We start from the raw sequence: 19,079 nt of genomic DNA on the forward strand, positions 1-19,079 counted from the left end.
TTTTGGCTAAATCTAGCACATAATATAGCCCTATACACTTAACAGTTCATCTTGCCCTTGCTCATACTATAACACTGCCTCCACCATGCTTGACAGATTAGATGGTATGCTTTGGATTATCAGCAGTTCCTTCCCTTCTCCATACTCTTTTCCATCATTCTGGTACAAGTTGATCTTTGTCTCATCTCATTCCAGAACTGCACAGGCTTTTTTGATGTTTTTTGGCAAACTCTAATCTCATCTTTCTGTTTTTGAGGCTTATCATTAGTTTCCATCTTGGGGAAACCCTTTGTATATTCTCTAGTGTCTTTTTTCTTATTGTTACCTTTCACACAGGAATGCAACCTGCCAGAAGGTGTTCTTGATCTAGCCAACTGTTGTGAACAGTTTTTCTTCACCATGGAAAAAATTCTTTACAGTTGTTCCCTATAGTCTTCTGTGCCTTTTGGTGGTTCTACGCTCACCAATACATTCTTTGTTTTTAATAATTAACAAATACTTGATCTAATGTTTTTTGCAATCTTGTTGGTTGTTTTGATTTTCAGCCTAAGGATAAATTCCCTCAGATTAAAGCTAAAAGTCTGCACTTTGAGCTCATATTCATTATTTAAATTAAAATCTAATATGCTATTGTAAACAGCTAAAATAACAATTGTTGATGCCTAAAAATGTATGGACCTAACTGTACATTTTGGAGGCTTGTCTGTGTTGTTGGAAATAAGTTTGTTGCAGGTACAGCACCTATTGTGCTCACCCTGAAGCAGAGTATTATTCTTTATTTGACATGAATTTATTCTTTCTCTCTCTGCAGGTTGTTGAAAAGTGATGCTGCAGAGAAAATCTGTAATGATCTGACTAAGTCCCTAGGAATAAACCCCTTACTCCTGAGAGAACTGGATCTGAGTGGGAAAATACAAGGAGATTCAGAAATGAAGCAGATCTGTGATCTACTGGAGGATTCACACTGCAGAACTAAGAATCTTAAGTTAGTATTTTCATTGACTTTAATAAACTATTAAACCAAAACTCCATTAATCTTTGTTTTGATATTTGCTTGAGAAGATTAGCATTAGAAAACGCTTTTGTAACACGTACTCTCTGCTCTCTTTGTTTTCAGGCTGAATAAAAGCAGTATTACAGAGAAAGGCTGGGCTGCTCTATCATCAGCTCTTTGTTCAAATCCTTCACATCTTATAGAGCTGGATCTGAGTGAGAGTTATCTAGGAGAAGCAGGACTGAAGCAGCTGTGTCGTGTACTGCAGAATACACAATTCAAACTGTTGAAACTGCAGTATGTTGTAATTTAAAATAACACCTCTTCAAAAAACACAAAAAATATGAAAATATGTTTATTGGTCTTAGTTTGGAAACAAACTGTCTGAAAATTAGTAAAGGACATATAAAATTGATGTTTTTATTTTATTGTGTTGGCTGAGTCAACCTTTTCTCTCTTCAGTATTGGTTGTAAATGAAGTACATACAAATTAATTAAATTTACTATTAAACTTAACTTACTATTATCCTTAAATGAATCTCTGTTTTATGTATTATCTCTCTGCAGGCTGAGTAACTGCAGTGTAACAGAGGGAGGCTGTGTTGCTCTGGCTTCAGCTCTGAAGTTAAACCCCTCACACATGAAAGAGCTGGATCTTAGAGGGAATAAAGTAGGAAAGTTAGGTGTGAGGCAGCTTTCTGATGTATTAATCGATTCAAATTGCACACTGGAAAAAGTGAAGTGAGTTTCCATATTCTTGAATTTGTTTTATTTTTTTTCATATAGTTGTGCATTTTGTATCGCTCATTTACTCCGATGTCTTAATTACTCACCATGAGCTAGGGGATTCTCTTAAGGAATAATCAGTAGGTAAATCCATGTGTGTTTATTAACACTAAATCAGTTTTACATTTTTATACATTATGATCTCTTGATAAAGCAAGAGAATATGATGTTATAAAGTCAGATCCCATAATGCATTATAATATCTGTTTATAAGAACATTGTACACACTGTTGTAATGCACTCTAACACTTTATAGAGATTTCTGTCGGGATATTACAGGCTTTAAGAGGAGTTAGGTTTTTTAAATGTCTTTTGAATGTTAAAGAATTTTCACTTTAGTAAATAATATCTTTTAGAGCATTTTAAGTGCTCTTTACAGGCTTTAAGTGAAGTGAAATAATTATATCTAACTGGTAATACAGAATATACAACTAATTAATTTGTACAGTGTCTCACATTATGTTCTCAACGTGTTGAGAAAAGAGCTTCATGCCATGGAGGGGTATATGTTATGCACTGAGCATTATTCATTATATTGCCAAAAGTATTCACTCGTCTGCCTTCACACGCATATGAACTTCAGTGACACCCCATTCATAATCCATAGGGTTTAATATGATGTCGGCCCACCCTTTGCAGCTATATCAGCTTCAACTCTTCTGGGGAGGCTTTCCACAAGGTTTAGGAGTGTGTTTATGGGAATTTTTGATCATTCTTCCAGAAGCACATTTGTGAGGTCAGACACTGATGTTGGATGAGAAGGGCTGGCTCACTGTCTCCGCTCTGATTCATCCCAAAGGTGTTCTATCAGGTTGAGGTCAGGACTCTGTGCAGGCCGGTCAAGTTCTTCCACACCAAACTCGCTTATCCATGTCTTTATGGACCTTGCTTTGTGCACTGGTGCACAGTCATGTTGGAACAAGAAGGTGCCATCCCCAAACTGTTCCCACAAAGTTGGGAGCATGAAATTGTCCAAAATCTCTTGGCAATCTAAAGCATTAAGAGTTCCTTTCACTGGAACTAAGGGGCTGAGCCCAACTCCTGAAAAACAACCCCACACCATAATCCCTCCTCCACTAAACTTTACACTTGGCACAATGCAGTCAGACAAGTACCGTTCTCCTGGCAACCGCCAAACCCAGACGCGTCTATCGGATTGCCAGACGGAGAAGCATGATTCGTCACTCCAGAGAACACATTCAACATATGCATTCGGCGCTTTGCATTGCGCTTGGTAATGTAAGGCTTGGATGCAGCTGCTCGGCCATGGAAACCCATTCCATGAAGCTCTCTACACACTGTTCTTGAGCGAATCTAAAGGCCACATGAAGTTTGGAGGTCTGTAGCGATTGACTCTGCAGAAAGTTGGCGACCTCTGCGCACTATGCGCCTCAGCATCCGCTGACCCTGCTCTGTCATTTTACGTGGCCTACCACTTCGTGGCTGTGTTGCTGTCATTCCCAATCACTTCCACTTTGTTATAATACCACTGACAGTTGAGTGTGGAATATTTAATAGCGAGGAAATTTCACGACTGAACTTGTTGCACAGGTGGCATCCTATCACGGTACCACACTGGAATTCACTGAGGTACTGAGAGTGACCCGTTCTTTCACAAATGTTTGTAGAAGCAGTCTGCATGCCTAGGTGCTTGGTTTTACACACCTGTGGCCATGGAAGTGATTGGAACACCTAAATTCAATAATTTGGATGGGTGAATGAATACTTTTGGGAATATAGTGTATGTGGATATATTGCTGTGCTCCATCTGCCAGTGCAGGAAATGTTTAAGGCTTAAATTAGCAAATCTACCAGATCTTAAATTAGCAAATGTTAGCAATATTTCTAGACAAAGCTGCTCTCATTTACTGTTGTTTTCTGTGGGCTATTATAAAGTTCTCTATGCTACTAATGATTTAGCTTTGGTTACCAACTGCAAACTTGTAGCAGGTAACATTTCCAGTTAACTAAAAATAAGCAAACTCTATTCAATGGACATTACATAAAAATATGCCTTTGTGAAAGCAAATTGTTTTTAAAAACAATTTGAAGCAGTGCCAGGTCCACCAAAAATCAGCCCTAATCTTGTCACTCCATACAGTATCTTCTCCAGTGTCTCCAAAAGTGGAGGTGATAATATCCAATAAATGTTTACCTGGTTGTTTGCCTGAACTTTGTTATAGTGTGTTACAGTGCATAATAACATTCATGTTTACAATATTCTTATGAACAAATATTATAACGTGTTATGTAACCTGACATTGTAAAGTTTTTTTTTTTATATATATATATATATATATATATATATATATATATATATATATATATATATATATAAAACTTGTTTAAATAAATTATTAGCAATTATACAAGCTTATGGTAGGTATTCATAGTAATACCATTATATATTCTGATTTTAACATTGTGCTTTCAGTCTCAGTTCCTGCAGCATCACAGAGGAAGGATATGCTGCTCTGGCTTCAGCTCTGATATTAAAACCATCATGCCTGAGAGAGCTGGATCTCAGAGGCAACAACCCTGGAGACACAGGAGTGAAGCTGATCACTGATGTACTACAGAATCCAGACTGTAAAATTGAGACACTGAGGTGAACTAATTTTACAGTATTACAGTATTAAGTAGACAGAAATGTTTAACAGTTGTTTTTTCACTTTGTTTAAACAGTTCATTTTTCACCCTTTTGTTAATTTACTAGGGTGGTTTTAAATATTCAATACAAATTGATTAACTCATTAAGTAAAATATTTGAAAGCTGTAAAGCCATTATGTAAACTGATACTTTTATATCTTTTATGAAGCTTTGCACTTCATGTTTGGAAATTTGCCTACAGTTTTTAAAAGAAATCTGCAGGGATATTTTTCTTCAAAGTTCAGTTTTACAAGTTAGTTTTGCATTTTCTGCTTCTCACATCTCAAATGTCAAGCTTTGGTGTCCTAGTGCAAATGTTCTTCTTTTAGTTCTTCTGTTCTTCTGCTAGTGTCTGTTTGAAGGGGAGCATAATGTGAGTGACTCCTTTGGGAACAGCTTTTTTAAAGGACACGGCTGTAACTGCTTGGGTTTAAGATTTGAAGGATGGCAGAGTTAAAGTGGCAGTAGGTACACAAAAGTAAAGAGTGGACAAATTAAATACTGATAGATTTGGTATTCTAAGAAATTGGTAGGAAGTGTCAGGAGACTGGGGCTGCATCCAGAAACCCTAAAAGGAAGTTCTGTTTCCCACTGATCTTCCTCCTGTCCTCTGTGATCCAGAAACCCTTTTCATGATGCCATTTCATCGTCTATACAAATACCAGGGCAGACAAGAGAAGCCATTCCAAACAGCTGCCAAAGTGGCTTCCATTGAAGTATAAATGAGTGTTCAGGAAGTCTTTTACAGATTTTAGAGTCATATCACAGCATGCACGCCCAGAGAAGAAGCAATCTTTAAATGTTGTGTTTTGATTTTGTTAATATATTCTCTGTGTTGTGTATTTTGTACTTGTGCTTTTAAGCTATTTTAATGAGCTGCCACCTGTCCCATTTCCCCAGTTTCTGCTTGTTCTCTCCATTCCTCTTGCTTTTTACCTCTTCTCAGTTCCTCTGCATTCTTCCAGTGTAAAAGAGGAGCAGTAGGAAGGGAGGGAGAGAAGCAGTAACAAAGGTTTCTGGACGCAGTCTGAATCTTCAGATTCTGTGTTTCCAAGGGAGATAGAACAAAAGTTGAGAAAGAAGGTGAAAGGGGAAGTTAAAGGGGGACTGGAGTCAGGGGAGCGTGAAGATGACCATATTCTTACCTCAGAAAGGGGCAATAAAGATGAAACAAAATTACGTTTGCTGAAGCAAAGAGGAAAGCACTGGTTAAAGTATATACTTTCTCTCAATATTATAGTTAGTGTTGGAGGATTTTATATAATTTACAACTAAATACGATATATGCATTTATTTTTAACATTGAAACATAAAAAACAAATGAATTTTCACATTGCTGTTGCTTAGTTTGTCAACAGTGATGTAAAGTTGATGTAACACCTGTATCAAGTAATACAGATTTTTGATAGCTAGCTAGATAAGTTTATATTTTCAGTGGGAGGCAATGTAAAATACATCTCTTTGATTGTATAGAATTCATCCATTATTTATAAATGGCTACAAACAGACATTTTTGTATTATTTGGTGTTTGTTATCAAAGTTCAAAGTGTAAAGTTTATTTATATAGTGCTTTTTACAACAGGCATAGTCACAAAGCAGCTTTACAGAAAAATCTGGGTCCCATGCTCCCATGAGCAAACCAATAGCAACAGTGGCAAGGAAAAACTCCGTAAGAGCAAAGAAAAACACCTTGAGAGGAACAAATACTCAAAAGGAGAACCCATCCTCCCCTGGTCTACACAGGATAGCAAATGAATATCACAAGCAATATGAAAGACAATGAGGTTTTACCAATAGTGTAAAATATTAAAAATACATAAAAGAGGAAAAACAGGTGAGGCAATGGCTGATTGAATAGTTAAAGTTCACAGCCCTGATCAAATGAGGTTTGTACAGCATTGTATAGCAGGAAGCTCCATCGTGGTCAAATTGATCCAGAAGGCAGACAAGCAGTGGATACAAACAAACTTGAGTGAAAGCATGAGAGCAGCAGGATAACAGCACCAACACTCCCAGTTTATCATAATACTCTATGTCCATGAACCCCCATATCTGCATCTTTTATGAAATGTGAAAAACTAATTACCAAAGGCTCGACTAAACGAGTAGGTTTTTAGCCTAGACTTAAAGACTGAGGCTGTGTCTAAGCTGCAAACACTGACTGGAACATTATAACAAAGTTGGGGGGCTTTATATGAGAAGGCTCTACCCCCCCTAATGTAACTTTATTCTAGGCACTAACAGTAAGCGTCCTGTAGAGACAGTGCACTTCTTAATTGGTAATATTGTGAAGACAGGAAAACTGTTCTAGTAATATTGGTTGTATGTGATTGAAGGACAGATCAGGATCTATCGTAACGCCAGGGTTTTTACAGATGTACCTGATAGAACTGAAACTGAAACGGTCTGTTTCTAGCAGCTTTTGGATGAAGAAGAAGAACCTCTCTTGTGCGGGTCCTTTAAAGAAAAGGAAATATATTAGAGAGAACATGATCTTTGTAATATTTGTATATACTTACCGGTAAGACTGTCATGGTTGCAACCAGGTGTATGTTACTGTACAATATGTGTTGTTTGTGTGTCTGTATTAGTTATGTACCCTGGGGTTGGGGTTTGTTGTAGGCTGGGGTGGAGCTTAGAATACAAGAGCTCCAGGCCAGCCATTCAGAAGGAGGTCTCACCTGTACTCACTACTAACTGCCCTTGTAGCTCGAGTCAGCATGTGTAGATGAGTGTGGAGTTCTAGCCTTGCAGCTGTTGCTCAAACCTACTTGTAAATAGTGTATATAATATTGCATTTCCTTTCCGTTTTGTACAGAGTTTTGTTTAATTGTTTATGTCCTGTCATTGAATAACCTCACTTCTTGCACCTATTTGGAGTATTCACATTAGTAAGCGCTGGCCCACCCACACAGACCTTAACCACAAAGCCCACGTAAAGTCGAAATCCTTCATCCGGGGGAATCACCATCATATAATTGTAGCCTGTGTTGGTGGCTTCATTTAGAGCAAAGTATTCATCAGGTCTAATTGACAATTCTGTGAGGAACAGAACATCAAAATCATAATCAGTAGTATGCTCATTTACAACAACAGCCTTACGTATAAGAAGTCTTATGTTAAGCAGTTCTAATTTTAGACAAAAGGTGCTATCATTGCAAATTGGTTTAACTTGTTTGATATTCATTAGATTAGTAAAACAAACCTTTTAATGTTTTCTGAAATTTTGTTAGGTGGAACCTATAGGTGGCTAGCAGATGTTCGGTTTAGCCACTCTTGTCTGCTGCCTGACTTTGGCCCTTGTTTGTCAGTGACTGACTGTCCAGAAGAATTCTGAGAGACTATGTGCTGTGCTACAAGAAATGAGAACAGCACCCTCCCATGAGGGGTGGATACCATCCTGACTCAAAAGACCCTCAAAAGTAGACCAATTATCTACAAATCCCACATTGTTTTCTGAGCACCACTTTGACAATCAGAAGTTCATCGACTATAACCTGCTGTAGATTTCAGTGCCACATCATACTGGGGTGGGGCCAGAGCATATTACGGCATCAGACATCGTCTGAGCTAATTTACACACCTCTTTAATATTATCTTTAGTTATTTCTGACTGCCGCAGAAAAACGTCATTAGTACCTACATAAATGACTATCCTCATATATCTATGGCTAGCTATCAGCTGCAGGTTCCCTCTAATGTCCGCTAACTGCTACTCGCACCCCTGAAGGAAAGCTATTTTCAAGTGCCATAAAATAGAAGCACCTATAAACAGAGCTCTTTCAACAGGCATCTCAGAGGGTGTCTCATTGAGTGGGACAAAGCTGTTGGAAGAGGAATGGTGCTTGTGTGAGAAAGGTTTAGCATTAGCTTTAGCTTTGTGGCTATGCTGCTGAGATGCCACCCATTGAGGGCGTGCTAGCTCTTTATGAGGCACCCAAAGCTTCTAACAGCGAGTCTGAACCCTGCTGACTCACCCTGTTCTTTTCTAATTCTGGATGGCTAAACATATTGCACTCGGAGCAAAGCAACAGCTCATGGTCTGCCATACTGATATGTTGCTGTGTCGGCTGATTTGAGTCCTTTCCAGGTGTCTTGTGAATCCAGTGAGAGAAAAAGTAACCTGTGATAGTCATTGGTTGTAATTTATTGCAAGCTTCTGTGATTGGTTTTGTGGGCTGTGAACTGCAAAAGGTTGGAACCTCTACCCCAAACCATTGCTAAAGTAACACAAATTAATAGAACATAGACTCAATGCTGTGGTATGCTTAGCTGTTAGCTTGCTGGCGAAGATACTCTTGCTCCACTATACTGTACTTGTTAGCACTAGATGCTATAATTTGCTTAGCTACCAGGCTGTTTCAAATACTACAGCATAGATTAATGCTCTACTGACACTAATTTAGAGGAAAAAGACAATCTAACACACCCAGCAGCATCATGTTGTCCTTAGCATTGTTTAATATTTAGCATTTGTGGTTAGATTGATAGATTACCACTTAGAAGAAAAATCTCAGTTCTCTAATAGAACATTTTGGATTTTCATTTTAAAAAATGAAAGAGAACAATGAAAATGTCCCATATGAAGAATTGTCAACTGCACATTTTGCTGCCACTGAGGCTAGTAGCATCAGCACTGCTACTGCAAGTGAATTGGCAGGGAAGTAAATAAACAAGTAATTGCAAACAACAGTTTATTGCTGTATTTAAATAATATTTATAATTGATTCCATTGTACAATGTCCATAAAACAACTTTCATAGAATATGCATTTGCTATTTTTGCAATGAATACAGTGCATGAAACAGTGCCAGAATGTTGACCAAAATACAACTGTACAAACTGTTTTGGCAATGAACATAAATTATACTCTGACATTTTCAATGCCATAGCATTCATAAACAATTATTAATAGAAAATGTGCATAGCTATCATTTCACAGTATTAGCTTGAAAACCATGACAATATAACCATCATATATTTGAAAGTACTCACTTTGATTAAATTTTGTAACCACACTTGGCAGGCTATATTACATCTCTACATATATTAATTTCTATTATGTCAACCTTACATACAAATTTCATTGTGGTATCATGCAGAATCATTTCCTGAAAGATGTTGTTGCATGACATCACTGTCTAATATCAGCAAAAGCCTATATCACAACACTTGTTGGAATAAGCTTGCATAAATGTTTGTGTACATTTATGGCAGTTTTCAGTTTAACTACTTGTAAACATATTAAATAGTTGTGGAAGACTAAATATAATAACAATTTCTATTTAAACATGAAATGTTGTGTAATGTGCTACCAAAATCATTTATTTTTTAAACCTTTTCTAACTTTGTTGTGAACAGAATAATAAATAAGATATTATTTTACCTGGATACTTGGATATTTATTTGCTTTGAAATGATCTTACCTTACTGAACAGAACTAAGCTAAACATGTTTATTATTATTTGTTTTCTCTGCAGGGTGCTCAAAAGTTTAGTTGCAGAGGAAGCCTGTGATTTTCTGAGTAAACTTCTAGGAAAAAATCCCTTATTGCTGAGAGAGCTGGATCTGAGTGGGAGAATACAAGGAGACCCAGAAATAAAGAAGATCTCTGCTCTACTGGAAGATTCACACTGCATACTGAATAGACTTAAGTAAAATCTTTGCTTTGATTTCGCAGAATGCAGACTAGAAATTCCCAGAATATTTACTTCTGTAACTTGTCATGTGCTTACCATTTCACCTTTTTGACCGTTACAGGGTTTAACCCACTATGATATGTGAAAATTAATAATTCTATATGCAATTTTATTTTTGCTATTTTCATTGAGCTGTTTTATCAGGATTGTGTAATCACATAAGGAAGTCCATACAAATTGAATCAGGTTTACTTAATACATTGAAAAATGTTTTCTTATGCTCATACACAGTTGTTTTACTAATTAAGGATGCTTTGTACTTGTGGTTGTGTCTGCAGGCTGCATAAGTGCAGTATTACAGAAAAAGGCTGTGCTGCTCTTTTATCAGCACTTTGTTCTAATCCTTCACACCTGAAAGAGCTGGATCTGAGTGAGAATGAACTAGGAAACCCTGGAGTGAAGAAGATCTGTTCTCTACTGAGTTCAAAATACAAACTTGAAAAACTAAAGTTAGTATTTTAATAAATTTAAACAAAGACCAATGTTATTTGTTTAAACATTAAATTGTAATTGTAAAATATCCTCTTTCTCCAGTCTTTCATGCTGCAGTATAACAGAGAAAGGATATGCTGATCTGGCATCAGCTCTGAAGTCGTTACATCTAACAGAGCTGGATCTCAGTGGGAATGATCCTGGAGAAACAGGAGTGAAGAAGCTCACTGATTTACAAAAGGGTACAAAATATAAACTGAAGACACTGAGGTGAGTGAAAACACATTCTTTGTGTTCTAGTCCATGCTGAGCTGTGAGTTTATGATGGGCAGAAGCATGAAGCTGTGATAAACAGACTGCTTTGTAGTATGCTTAACACACAACCATACACAATATCAAAATGACATGGTAAGAAAACAACTGAATAATATACAAGCTTCACTACAATAACTAAGTTCATCAAACACTACATGAAAACAACCAATTAAACCAATTAGTAATATAAAATTGACCTTTTGTAAAACAGTAATTGACACAGCTCTCAGCCAATCATAAACATCTCTTAACTTTCCTGCCTCCATCTTGCAAATAAAGAACTCCTAAGAACAAATCTGCAGTGGAGAGGTTAGTGAGGAGAGTATAATGCTCAACACTATCCTGATCATCTAGATGGTGGAGCTGTTTTTTATTTCATTACAGATATACTTAAACATATATATTTATTGCAGCATTTATTTCTATAATGTTTTTACTGTATAAAGATCATATGATGTTTAATGATAAATACAGGACTATTTTAAATTCAGTTGGCTTACTAGTTAGCCTTAATTCATCTGCTGACAGTGATTAACAGTACACTGCTCACATTAAAATGTTCTGTGCAAAGATACAGACACCCCTGGTAAACACCTTCCAAGGATACAGGCATCCCTGGTAAACACATAGCAAGGATACAGGCATCCCTGGTAAACCCCCAGCAAAACAGGCTGTATTGCTTATATTTTTTTAACTTTCATTCAAAATACTGTAGTGTCAGCTTGTAAAAAGATGTGGAACGCATAGCGCATGTAGGCGAATGCTGTTTCATTTTGAACAGGCATTTCAACAGACAGCAAAACACCCAGCCCAGTGCTATCCCAACACGAAACACAGGGAGGGGGTAAAATGAAAAGACAAGGCATCAGAGGAGGGTAGCCACTTCCAACACACTGTAACCCACCCTCCTCATTTACTACTCCAATTAAGTGAAAACAGCAGTCACAACAAACTGACCTTTTTAACCGGGAGGCTGGTGTGTTCCAAAAGCCACTTTGCATGGCCACACCCCCTAAGTGCCTCACAGCTGTGTAGAGCCTGGGGGAATACCAAAATATTAATAAAAACCTAACCTTTATCTGAAGTACAAGTATTGAAAGAAAAAAAAAAACACAGAAGTGGTAACCCTTTATTTTACAGTACATTAAGTAACTAGTATTTTATAGATAAACATGTTATCAGAAATTTTCTAGCACATACTTTCCAAATACATAGTGATTAACATAAAAACTACCAGGTATGTACAGCTGCATTTACTCAGAATTTGATACGTAAATATGAAGTACTTATAAGTACTTTGCACATACTTTTTAACCATATGAAAAGTGTTGGGTCTATAAAATAGTATATATATATATAAATAGTATATATATAAATAGTACAAGTAATAATTGCACAATTTACAAGTTTAGTATGTAAGCATGAAGTAACTAATGTGAAAAATGCCGAATATATTTCAGCATTTAATAATTCAGCATTCCTGTAAGTACATACATACGTGATAGAGAAATACAGAGTAAGATGGGGTAAGCACCTTTATTCCAGTACAGTAATTCTATGTAATACTGCAGTAATATTGTGGTAACAGTACTGTAAAATAGTGCAACTTTATACCTATTACACAGTAACTACCTATTATTTTATTATTATTTGCAGAAATTATCCTTGTGTATAGTGTTAAGGTCTCTGTAATATGATGGAAACTGGACTGTAAAATAAGTGTAACTTTGTATGTAGTAATTACACAGTAACTACCTGTTCTCCTATTGTCATCATATGCAGAAATTAATTAGGTATACTACCAGGTACATAGTGGTAAGTTCTCTGCAATATAATAGATAGTACAATGTAAATTTGTTCATCGTATTTAAACAGCAATTTTACTATTTGTTTTTTGTCTAATTCAGAGCATAACCATACATAATGTTCATAACCATACATAATATTATGGATCTGATCTAGGTTAGAGCACAGCGGTGGTAGGTGGTGTCTATGTTGCAGTGTAAAATGTGTAGAAATGAAGCAAAAACAACACAAGATTAAAGCAACAATTGAAATATATTATGCAATGAACTACAATAAACGACTAACTGGATTTCAGAGTTCAGGTTTGACCCACAGACAAAATAACTAACAGAATTCCAAGCTACTTGGAATAACAGTGGCTAACTTACTTACACAAAGAAAACAACAACAAACAAGACAAAGAAACCTCTCTCTGTGTCTGACTGCTAAACACACAAACACACACACCCCTACAGGCAGTCACACACAGAGAGACAAGCTAAATATATACTATCTATAAAACACTGAGTCACTCTGAGTTTTCTATAATGCTTAATGAGACTTAATGTGAAATTGAGATCAGGGACTGGGATGGCCATGTTGAAATCTTGATTGCGGTTAGTGAACCATTTTTGTGTTGATTTTTAGGTGTGCTGTGGATCATTGTCCTGCTAGAAGATCCAGTCACGGCTCAGTTTAAGCTTCCTAGCTGAGGCATTTAGGTTTTTATATAATGTCTGCGTGTACTTGATGAAGTCCATGATCACATGTATTTGAACTCTCCTGGATAGCAGAGATTTTCTTCTGGAAACCCTCCAAAATAACTACTGGTATTGTAATGTGCCATCTGATTATAGTTTGGGAGATGTTCTGACCCCATGTCCCATAACTAAAGTGTGCAATGATCCTTAAAGATACTTTGGTCACTTGAACCATCCTCCTCACTGTGCTTGGGGTCACTATAGACATATGTCCTCTTTCCAGCATATTCTTAAAATCTCCATCTCCATTAAAACATCATAATTATTGCCCTGATAGTGGAAATGGGAATTTTCAACAGTTTAATTTAGTCTATTTTTTTTGTAGCCACTTCCTGATTTTTGCAGCTCAACAACTTTTTGTTGCACATCACTGCTGTATTCTCTTATTTTTCTCACAGTGATAGATGACTAAGGGAATTTGGTCTGTGTGCCACCTCATATCAGGAAGTCAGGGCATGGAAAGATATTTCCCATTATATTTCACTCAGAAAAATTTCTAGAGGTGCCAACAATTGTGGTACATGTGGATTTAAGAAAAATATATATTTCATGTTAAGATTATTTTTTTTTATTTAAATCATTGTACTTCCAATAAAAGTTAGGTTTTTGTTAATATTTTGAAGGAGAGATAGAAAGGATAAGCAATGTGTAATGATATGGTAATATTATGGTAACAAGTTGTATGTACCTAAAAATTACATTCCAAAATTACATTAATTTCCCAATTGTTACTAAACAACAAGTTAGTAATTGTAGCAGTAACATGTCAATAATCAATTGATAGCTTCCACTTGATTATGAAAGTCATTTGATTCTCAACAGTATTAGGGTCAGGGTTAGGATTAGTACCAGGTTGAGGTTAAGGTTAGGGTTAGAGGCAGAGTTAGTGTTACTGTTAGGGAAAATTAAGGTGAATTTATTAGATATTTAGTAGAATATGTTAAATGCAAGATTAGTATCTACAATGTATCTACAGGGGGCTATCGAAATAATGTTGTATAATAGAGTAATAGTGTTTTGCTAACAGGTAATACAAAAGGAACATGTGATTTTCCCATCCCGGATTCTGCGTAATCTCAGTATACTTACCTCATCTGTTTCTCGGTAACAACACTTGTCTGTAGGTGGGCCTACATGTAAAAGTAATACAGCAACCATGAGTGATAATAATGCAGTAATTTAGTCATTGGTTCAGTTTCTCCACATTATTTTAAAGAGCTGATGTTATTACCTAATGCAAGTTGCAGTAACTGAGAAACAAGACGGAAAGAAATAAGTTTGTAATTTACAGCTCCAGTACCATTTTTACTGTAATTACAACCTGTAACAATGTCTGTACATCACACTGCACCCAACTGTTTAAATACATAACAGTTAATAAACAAAGCACAAATAAGTGAATCAGTATTTTATAACGGTAAGACCACATAATTTCAGCAGAACTCTTTCCTTGTTTTTGGGGTAATAACCCTAATATAATAAAATCTTAAAAGGATTTAAAAGAGTTAGAGTGATACGTTGATTAAACAGATATTACACTGTAAGAGTTGGACACCTTATCTCTAGACAGCTAATAAATAAAATTAAAATTAATAAAAATAAAAAGGATACATAGTACAAAGTAATAATTTAGTATTACTCACTTTGTAACTGTGATGGTTGCTAATTAATTATGTTTTATCAACTGGAAAATTAATAACTAGTAAATTTAGTGAAGTCGTTACAGTTTCCTACCTTTTTTGTTATATAACGTTACATACTAATAACTACAAAATTGGCATCTGATATTTAGGTTAGTACAACTTACTCATGTTTACCAGGGGTGCTTAAACTATTAATGAATTTTTACACATGCAATTTTTTTATTTTTTTGATTTAAAGTTTATTGAAGGAGCTTGTGTAAAAGATGAGTCATCTTTAGCATCTAACATCTGACTAGCTCCAGTGTTAAGTTCAGAAGGGGCAGCTTCTGTTGCAAAAGCTTTCTCTTTAGACGTGAAAACCTGCTGCTTGAACTTAACTAAACCATTTTCCTACTTTGGTTAATGTAAACATGCTTTTTTATTCAGATTAAAACATATTTATGTCCTAGTGTATGCCAAGAGTACTTTGGCTCCTTTTCATCTGTTGCTTGTAACTATGCTGTTCTTTTCATTTAGAACACAGTTTTATCGGTAACACTTTCTTTGAAGGGTGTCTACATAACACATTCATATCACCTTACATAAACACTTCATAAAATGTTCATGAATGCTTAAATCAACATTCATAAACTATACATGTTTTACATGATATTAATATGGACTACTATTTCATTTTACCGAAAGATCTTTTTCAAAATAAAAGCCCTCATTTTATTTATTATTTTCAGTGAAACTCTTTATATATAATTATTCATATATAAAATGCACTGTTCATTTAACTCTCTATACATAACTGTGGAAAATGTTACTTAAACTAAGTTTAACTTTCTTGGGGTAAATGCTAACACTGTTATCCCAATTACTTTGGAGGCTTTATTTTTAGTGATGTTCTTCCTCACGGTTTTGGAGAAGGCACAAGTATAACTGTGCATTAGTTATCCTGTGTAACTGAGGTTAAATGTGACAAGCATTGTTATCACAAGGAATGACATCAACATGAAGACACCATTCATAAGTGATTCATAGCATTTTTAAGAGATGTTAATATACCATATAGTAAAGTGACATGCAAAGCAACATTCATAAGTGATTCATAGCATTTTTAAGAGATGTTAATATACCTTATAGTAAAGTGACATGCAAAGCAACATTCATAAGTGATCCATAGCATTTTAAGGAGCTGTTAATATACCATATAGTAAAGTGACATGCAAAGCAACATTCATAAGTGATTCATAGCATTTTTAAGAGATGTTTACAGACCATGTGTATAATAGTGATAGTGATTTACAATTAAATATCTACAATTATTTTCCTTACCTTTGCACCCAATGACTGTGAAAAGGAGTCAATAAACACCACAAGTAGGAAGGTCCTTTTTTTATTGGCAAGACCTCTGTTCAGAACAGGCACTTAAACATGCCTCTCAGACTAAAATCAGGAAACTACAAACTCTTCTGAACATGGAACTGCAAAATACAGATGTGTTCAATAAAATCTTCAACTCTTTTCTAAAACGAAAAATAAAACACACCACCTCATGTGGCCATTAATTAAGGGGTATTGCCTTCACTTTGCTCCTTTTCTTCTTAGACTGATATTATTTTAAATTCTCTGAAAAACAAAACAAAAATATGAAGAAAATAAACAAAACGGCACAAGTCACTGCAAGAGTCTGAAGATATCATGATACTGGCACTGCTGCTGGTTGTCTGTCCTCTTCTGGCTATACAAAGATCAAACAGGAGCAGTCAGATGTGTGGAACTCTACACGTACAGGATAAGCCTATTTATACTGAAAGCGCATGAACGTTATGTTAGTGGGCTAGATAGACTGTCATAGCAGAGGTATGATATATAACTAGCAGTATAGCAGTTAAATTAGCTACTTTGCTTATGATCAGTAACTGTAGCCAAAAAACCAACGCTACCTTACATTAGCTATTAAAATGCATCAAGCTAATGTTAACGTCACCTAATTAGCTAAGGTACATGATTCAGTTAAGCCCCAAAGATTAATAGACCTTATGTGGCTCTTGTTAACAACACTCTTTTTTTTCGAACTTAAAATAACTGATACTGATTTAACTTAGCTTACTGTTTTATGACCGTGCCAGTCAAGTTGAAGTAGTCAGTGGGCCTAAATGAGCATTACTTATGACGCACAGCAGTGCGATGCGGAGTGATATGTTAAATAAGCTAGTGCCAAATGCAAGGTCCACTTAAAACACTCGCTAACGTTTGGCTAGTGACGTGGTCTGTACCAGGGGTCGGCGAAGTGTCAACAAAAATCATTTTACTATCCTGGCTGTAATGTGTCTCAGTATGTGCCAATGTGCTAGTATAGGCTAAAAGTGTATAAACGAAAGACTTACTTTGCTCTGCTTTAAGCATTAGCTCAGCTATAGCCGCATGTTTCGCATCTCCACCACGAAACTTTGCCGAAAGGAAAAATAACCTTGTAAAAAAGTGAAATAATTCTTGTAAAATGTCTCTCAAAGTTCGTTTTTTTACGAGGCTGAAGTCACTTCTCGTTCGCCAGCTTCTTGTTCCAATTTACCCATTCCACCTTAAATGGCGCCTGAGGTGCAAGAATGTAACTGCTGCAGCATTTAAGGTGGAACAGGTAAATTCGAAAAACAAGCTGGCGAACGAGAAGCTGATTTCAGCCTCGCGACTTTTCAGTATTTGATAGTTTCTTGTTACAGATTAAATATATCGGGAAACCAACTGGAGTGATAATGAATTCCATTCGTATCCAAATTACCGATGTTTGTCTTAAATTTTTCCCTTCGCTTTTTTAGCTAATTTGCTAGCTAGCTGGGCAAGACAGTTGACTGTCCTGCTGTGACCAGAAGTCTGCACGCCTGCAGGGTTAAAGGGTAAATTAGCAGATATAGGCTATATTAACTCCAGTGTTTAAGACCGTTTATAGTTGAAACTGTGTTGAACGATCAGCAGAGCTTTATTTTACTGTAAAGGAGGATTTTTTTATTTTTGCCTATTTTGCAGTTCCATGTTCAGAAGAGTTTGTAGTTTCCTGATTTGAGTTTGAGCAGCATGTTTAAGTGCCTGTTCTGAACAGTGGTCTTGCCAATAAAAAAAAAAAAAGGAAAGTTAAACTTAAGTTTAAGTAACATTTTCCACAATTGTGTATAGAGTGTTGAATGAACAGTACATTTTATATATGAATAATTAGCGTAAAAAGCAGAAAAAATAGCATATTGCCAAATACAAATGCTTGAGAAAAAAAATTAAAAAACGTTGAAAGTCTAGGCAAAAAGTGTCAAAACACTTTCTGTCCAAAAGGATAAAGCCAGGTCATTTTATGCTGACAGTCCAGAAAAGAGGAGTTTCACTGAAAATAATAAATAAAATGAGGGCTTTTATTTTGAAAAAGATCTTTCGGTATAATGAAATAGTAGTCCATATTGATATCATGTAAAACATGTATAGTTTATGAATGTTGATTTAAGCATTCATGAACATTTTATGAAGTGTTTATGTAAGGTGATATGAATTTGTTATGTAGACACCCTTCAAAGAAAGTGTTACCGTTTTATCTTTGTAATGATTAATTATACTCCTGTATAAAGCACTTTTAAAATTTTAAAAAGTGCTATACAAATATAGATAAATAAATAAATATAAAGATTTATTGTTATTATTATTATTGTTATTATTATTATTATTATTTATTATTAAGAAAACTTTAGTGAGTTAAAGCATCACTCTGAATTTCTAGTACTTTGATGTCAGTGGGTGATTATGAGGATTATGAAAACAGATTTATGTCTTAAACATCAGGAAGCCTTGATATGGGTTTTTAATAGTATCAATTTTCTTGGTTTCCCTCCTTCATGCTAGATTCAGCTCAAGAAAGACTTCATAATCTGCCAATGGTATGACTAAATTTTGTTGAATCGTCATGTAAACAATGTTATTATTTGAGCTGGAACATCTCAGCAAAACAATGGCTACTTACACAGCTCCACCATTAAATATCCGAAGTA

At 35.6% G+C, this 19,079-nt stretch overlaps 1 pseudogene; it reads left to right on the forward strand.

Moving 5' to 3' along the window:
* Positions 1 to 19,079, forward strand: part of LOC118800651 — a 132,742-nt pseudogene that overhangs the window by 63,831 nt on the left and 49,832 nt on the right.

The sequence above is a fragment of the Colossoma macropomum genome, unplaced genomic scaffold (assembly GCF_904425465.1).
Source record: "Colossoma macropomum unplaced genomic scaffold, Colossoma_macropomum, whole genome shotgun sequence".
NCBI classification, from domain to species: domain Eukaryota; kingdom Metazoa; phylum Chordata; class Actinopteri; order Characiformes; family Serrasalmidae; genus Colossoma; species Colossoma macropomum.